At 42.6% G+C, this 7132-nt stretch overlaps 1 non-coding gene across 1 annotated transcript; it reads right to left on the minus strand.

The window, feature by feature from the left end:
* Positions 1-3478: 3478 nt before the first annotated feature.
* Positions 3479-3552, minus strand: trnam-cau (transfer RNA methionine (anticodon CAU)). The gene has a single exon. It is a non-coding gene; the product is annotated as a tRNA-Met (tRNA).
* Positions 3553-7132: the final 3580 nt, after the last annotated feature.

Genomic DNA, 7132 nt, shown 5'->3' on the forward strand with positions numbered 1-7132 from the left:
TCTGTCTGTCATATAGCCCCTCTTTCTCTCTCAACATCCTCTCTCTCTTTCAGGTATTTTTTTTTGTAGTATACACATGAGACGCACATGTCACGGTTTATGGAATAGTGGAGCTCAAAGATCAGCCCGAACTGAGTCCTGGTAAAAGTTTGATATGAAAATTACATTGCCAATCTAAGTTGGTTGTGAGTGCTTCAAAATGCTGCAGCGTGCCACAGAGTGGAGTCAAAGCAACTGAGCAACATTCCATCTTCTCTGAGCTCGAACTGGATCTATTTTAAATGCATATACACTTATGCTGATTTTTGATTTGTAAGTTTAAAAGAAGTTCAGTCTTGTTATTATGTGAATGCGACGGTTATATCTATCCTTGGGGCAGTTTTAAGTTTGTGACACAGAAGACATCTGCGACTCATTTCAACAGCTCAGCGTATCATTTCAAAGTTGTGGACATGGCGTGGGAAGTCTCCATCAAGGATGGGCAGCACTTGTTGGGTCTTCCACTGAGTTGGTCAGACTAGAATCCAAACTGGTGTGACAGCCCCTTCCAATTTGGGTGAACATCTGTGTTCTCACTTCCCTCCTTGTTCAATGGCTGCCATGTCAAACTGGCTGTGGGAGCGACAACGACTAAGTCTCTTTTCTTCTTCCTGATAATTCCAAAAAATGTTCAAGATTTGCAAATGAGGTGTTTTAAATGTAACATATTTTGTGCAATAATCAGTAGAAGAATTTCGGGGTGGGGTGTGGGGTAGGGGAAGGTTGAATTCCGTGTGGCAAGCCGGCTTTGTGAATACCAGACCTAAAACACAGTTATTCTCATTTATTGTTGCGGCTGATACAAGTGATGGATCAACAATTGACCAGTGGTATGCCCTCGAGGTACTGTATGCTTCTCATCATCCCCTATTGTCAGCACATAGCAATATAGACTCTGGTGGTCTGGTCATATCATTGAAGCCCCAATGTGTGGTAGCAGGCTATGTGGCCCAAAACGTCCATACTGATCTTCCAAACAGAAGCCCCGCCAAGACCTAACCCGATGCTATAATTCCCGTGCCTTATGCACCTAACCCTTATGTATCCTTGAACACTGTCAGCAATTACCACAGCCAATCCAACTAACTTACAAACTTTTCGTTAGTGGGAGGAAAATAGAGCACCCTGTGGAAACCCACATACGCACGAGAAGAATGTGCAAACTCCACAGGGACGGGTTGTCCAAGGTTTAGAAGCGAACCTAGATCCCCAGCACTGTGATGTTAGCAGTGCTAACTACTGAGCCACTATGCCTCCTGCATTGTTGCGTATCTACCTCTGGAGTCGAGGATTTTGAGGTCAGATCGCACATGTGCCTAGAGTACAGGACAATACACACGGGTAGTTTGAGTTCATTTGTAACCTATTCACCCGCAAATTGTGACACCCCTTCATTATCTAGATGGTATGACTGATGCTATAGTGTCCCTCCCTTTGACGTTGAAGGCTGGGGCTCAAGAGACACTAGGTTGATGGGAAACATTGAGAAATAACCTCTCTGCCATTAAATTTCCCTCTCCTTCATTATCAACTCTGTTGCAGTATAAGAAACAGAAAGTATATATCTTTTGCTGAGAGATTCACATATACAGTCATCTGTTGCTATCAGTCTTTAAGGGCGTCCTGCGATACCTCAGACACAGCATGATTGCTCAGTGGTTAGCACTGCTGCCTCACCGTGCCAGGGACCCAGGTTCGATTCCAGTCTCAGACGACTGTCTGTGTGGTGTTTGCACATTCTCCCTGTGTCTGAGTGGGTTTCCTCCGGGTGCTCTGGTTTCCTCCCACAGTCCAAAGATGTGCAGGTTAGGTGATTTGGCCATGTTAAATTGCCCATAGTGTTAGGTACAATAGTCAGTGGGAAATGGATCTGCTAGTGTTTCTCTTCAGAGCATCGATGTTGACTTGTTGGGCCTAAAGGTCTGTTTCCACACTGTAGAGAATCTAAACATTTTAGAAAATGAACATATACTTCTGCACTTTTACTGCATTAAGACACGGGTAAACTCTCCTGCCTAATTTAAACCAGGAAGATTTATGCCATGCAGTAATATGTGAAAATTCAACAGGTCAAGAACTCGTTAAAGTAAAAATTAACAACTTTATTTATTAAACTACAACAGCAAATTATTAGCTAACCACTATTTACAGCTCCCTCCTCTTACCTATCATTTATCTTCTCCTTGTATAATACTAGTCTAAAAAAAAAGCCCAATTAAGTTTGATAAAACAAAACATCCTATCTCCAAACCAGGCAGCTTTTCATTCTTCTCTGCATTCCAGTCTTCTTCGCTTCTTTTTGTGGATTCTACTTCACAAGTTACTGATCGATAAAGGTTACATGAGGAGCACTTGAAGGTAGTCTCTGCATGCTAGATTGACAGTTCTCCTCTCAACTGTTCAATGTTCCCAGTCTCGTACCCACAAAGCATCGGATTGTGTCACTGGCTTTTCAGATTCTCAATGTACTCAATTGAAACTTGATTGAAATTTAATTTTTTTGGGGTATAATTGAAACTGATTGGCTTAATTTGAATCTATTTCGTCATTTCCAGACAACTAGAGACTCTAGATACCCCAGCAGCTGGGCCTCATGTTACATTGCATCTTATTGAGAATACGTGGTTCTGTCACTACTAGCTTTTAACTCTCTTGCAAATACTGTACACCCATATCTTCTTAACCACTGTAATCAGAATCAGACCAATAACTGCCAAAGCTGTTCCTACAGGGTTGACAGTTTTCCAGAGAAGCCTTCCTAGTAATATTCTTAAAAGATAGTGCTGTAAGATTATGATCTGGTAATGACATAACATTTATCAGAATAAAAGTACACCTTATTATATATTGAAATTAAAGCGCATGCTTAAAACTGCTCTGTTTTACAAAGGGGAGATGAGCGAGAAATCCTGATATGTAGATAATGCTTTGGGAATGTGCATTGAGATCCCAATTAGGTTGCTGATGGAAGTCACGCGTAAGTATTTTATTTGGAATTGAAATGTAATCTCAGTATTGCTGAGCCTGACAACCCACATAGATTAATTGAGAAAAGAAAAATTGAAGTCACGGGCATTGTAGATTGCTTAGATTAGATTACTTACAGTGTGGAAACAGGCCCTTCGGCCCAACAAGTCCACACCGACCCGCCGAAGCGCAACCATAACCCTACATATACCCCTTACCTAACACTACGGGCAAATTAGCATGGCCAATTCACCTGACCCGCACATCTTTGGACTGTGGGAGGAAACCGGAGCACCCGGAGGAAACCCACGCAGACACGGGGAGAACGTGCAAACTCCACACAGTCAGTCGCCTGAGGCGGGAATTGAACCCAGGTCCCTGGCGCTGTGAGGCAGCAGTGCTAACCACTGTGCCACCCTAAAAGCTGCAGCGAACCTTGGTACATGGTAGCAAACGACACCATCGCTTCACCTGGCCAGTGTGGGGATTGAACCCACGACCATGGCGTTATGAGCACCACACCCTGACCAGCTGAGCTAACCGACCCACGCAAACCTTTTGTCGAACTCCCATCTTTCTAATGTGTGGCTTCAGACCCACAGTAACATGCTTAACTCGTCTTATGCCTGAAATGAAATATCTCTGCAACATTATTCCCACCCCACCCTCACCCTGTAATTCATCTCTCAGCCTTCTTTCTCCCTCCCCCACCCACATTCCTGATCAAGGTGTTTTGCCCGAAACCTCGATTCTCCTGCTGCCTGACCTGCTGTGCTTTTGGAGCGTCACACTTTTTGACATATTTCTGAGATAGACCAGTGGGATCACTCCCTTCACTTCAAACAGTTAGATTCGATTTGGTGTGGACATATCAAGTGATGGTGTTTGGGGAGAGACTGGATTGGCTAGGACTATAGTCACTGGAGTTCAGATCCATATGATGGTGAAGCAGGGGTGGGATCTCATGGCAACCTATAACAGTCTAACAGGGATAGACAGTGCAAATGCAGGAAGATTTTTCCTGATAACTGGGGAAGACCAGATCTAGCAGGATGGAAAAATGAAGAGACAGGTCCTCATCCTGAGAATGGTGAGCTTGTGGAACTTTGGCTTGAGAAGTGTTGGAGGCCAAAACACTAGATGCTTTGAAGCATCAGCTGTGTATAACTCTTCAGGCTAAATGGATCAACTCGTATGAGTAGAAAGTCTGAAGGGGCTGAGTAACTTTTCGCTCTCATAGGCAATCATTGGAACCAACTTCTCCAGCAAGCTATGGACAATGGTTATTGAATAAATTAAAAGGATTATTTCTGCTCAGTAAGAGAGATGTGGCCCATGGGTGGCCAGAAAGAAAACTGGAATTCAGTCCAGAACTAGAAAGACCCCGATCTTATTAAATGGTTCAGGCGAGTTGTTGGGCCAAATGGCCTATTTCTGCTGTAATGTATTAAAACAACTGAATGACAGCCAACAGCATTATATGGTATATTGAGAGGAGATTCTGATAATAAAGAGAACCAAATTCTCATTATGATTCTGGTCATTTTAATGTTTTCAAAACTGTTCTTCCATTTAAAAAAAATCCATTTGATGACAGCTAATATAAGTAACAATTAACACAGTCACACCTTCAGAGAAGACATTGAACCAGGAATTATTCATGTTTTAACATTATACCCGCAGAAAGCAGATGAAGCCAAAATATTGAATGTTTTCATGGAGGAGACAGATCTGTTCCTGTGGTTAAAGGAATCAGAGAGTATGAGGAGAAAGCGGAAACGAGGGTCTGAGTTTGATGAACAGCAATGATCATATTGAATATTGGAACAGACTGGATAGGCCGAATGGCCGAATACTTCTCCTTGTTGACATTTTCATGTTTAGCATTCACTGCCATAGTGGTCAGCTAGCCAAATGCAACACTTCCCCAAGGGTGTAGAATAATTTCTCTAAACAGGTTCATTCGAAAATATTATCACTGAATTTACTGATAGATTAAAAAAAAGCATTGCACAAAATTTTGGCAATTACGCATAATGCAAAAGAGACTACAGATTTATTCAGATAATTGTGTTTGTGACTGAGTAAGCCGATCCCAATAATTATATTTCAGAATACACAGAAATATAGCTTTTGATTGATGCCGGTACCTGCTGATTCTAATAGCATGCTCGTTCTCTGTTGTGCATGAAATCAGCTTCTCGAATGGAATGAGATGAATCTGTGTCAGAGAGTTCTGATGCTGTCCCATTATTCACCGCCCTGACATGGACTCTAACATCTGAAGTGTTTCGAGTAATCTTGTATTCCCACTGAAGGTCGATGTTTTGTTTACTGGGGTTTGGCTATGACTCTGCAGGTTCAAGTGAGTGATTCCTGGAACTGATGCAGACTGGACAACATACTATTCTGGGGTTTTCTACAAGATGGAACAGCAGTGTTAAAAACGATGAGGATTTTAATCATGCAGTTGTAACTTTTTCATTGAAGAGCTCCCTTTTATTGACTAACTGCAGAAATTAAGTTATAGAATTCCTACTGTGGAGAAAGTAGTCCTTTTGGCCATCACATCAGCACAAACCTGTCTGCGTCAATTGAATATCACAACATTTCTGAACCAGTCAATGCTGAAATGCAGCAAGACTCGAACATTCAGGCACAGGTTGACAAGTGGCAGGAAGCAATCGTGCCACACAAAGACAGCCACTGATCATCTTTAGTAAGAGACAATCGAAAGTTTGCCTTTTAAATATAATGGCATTACCATAATTAAACTGTCCATTCTCAACATTGTGCATGTTACTGTGACCATAAATTCAATGGACTTGCCACATAAATGCTGAGGTTACACTGGCAGTCAAGAGACTGAGAACACTACAACGAGTAATTCAACTCCTGATTTGTCAAAGCCAGTCCGCCATCAACAAAGCACAAGTCAATGCGTGATGGGATGTTTCCCACTTGCCTGGACGAGTGCAGTTACAAAAACAATGAAGAGGCTTTACACTAGCTAGGTCAAAAGAGCCTGCTTGATTGGCATCATATTCACAAACATCTAATCTCTCCATAACTGAATTCAGTAGCAGCACATTCTACAAGGTGCACAGCAGAAATCCACCAAAGCTCCTGAAACAGCACGTTCTCAACCTACTCCCCATCCATCTCAAAGGACAAAGGAGCAGATTCATTGAGAACACCACTGCCTGTACGATTCCATACGAGATCCTCACTATTCTGACTTGGCAGTACATCAGCATTACTTCATTGTTGCTGTGTCAGAGATCTAGAAATCCCTCGCAATTGACAGTCAGTATGAACTTACAGCACTTGGCTTGCAGTGGTTCAACAAGGCAGTGCACCATCACCTTCCCAACTGTAAGTAAGGATGGACAAAGAAAATACTGGCCCAGCCAGTGACACCCTCACATCCCACAATGAATCAAATATAGAATTAGAATTACAGAATTAGAATTAGAATGGTGAGTCTGACATCAGTGGTGGGTAAGTTACTGGAGCCGACACTGAGTGTCAGGAGTTGCAGGTATTTGGAAAGGCAAGGACTTATCAGAGAAAGTCAACATAGCTTTGAGCACGGGAAAGCCTGTCTCAATAATTTGATTGAGTTTTCTGAAGAACTGACAAAGCGATTGATGACGGCAGAGTGGTACCCATTGTCTATATGGACTTCAGTAAAGCGTTTGACAAGGTTCTGCATGACAGACTGGTAAGTAAGTTTAGATCACATGTAATCCAGGGGGAGCTATCCAATTAGATTTAATATTGTCTTGAAGGTAGGAACCAGAGGGTGGCGGTGGAGGGTTGTTTTTTTCTGAAAAAAAAGCAGTAACCAGCTGTGTGCCACAAATATGAGTGCTGGTACACCGCTTGCCAACCCAAGACTTGCTGTATTGTGAAGACCTGTAGTTTCAGATACATGGGGAACACCACCTCCTGCAACATCCCTACCCCGTACCCTGCCAAACCATGCACTGTTCAGAGTCAGAAGGAGGTCCCTTGTGAACCAAAGGCGCTGTATCCAAATATTGGTAAGCCATCCTAACCTCAGTATGAGTACTCTAATCTCCAGGAACAGCCACGATTCAGGAAGGCAGGTCGCTTCCTCGTT

Source organism: Hemiscyllium ocellatum, chromosome 38, assembly GCF_020745735.1.
Source record: "Hemiscyllium ocellatum isolate sHemOce1 chromosome 38, sHemOce1.pat.X.cur, whole genome shotgun sequence".
NCBI lineage: Eukaryota > Metazoa > Chordata > Chondrichthyes > Orectolobiformes > Hemiscylliidae > Hemiscyllium > Hemiscyllium ocellatum.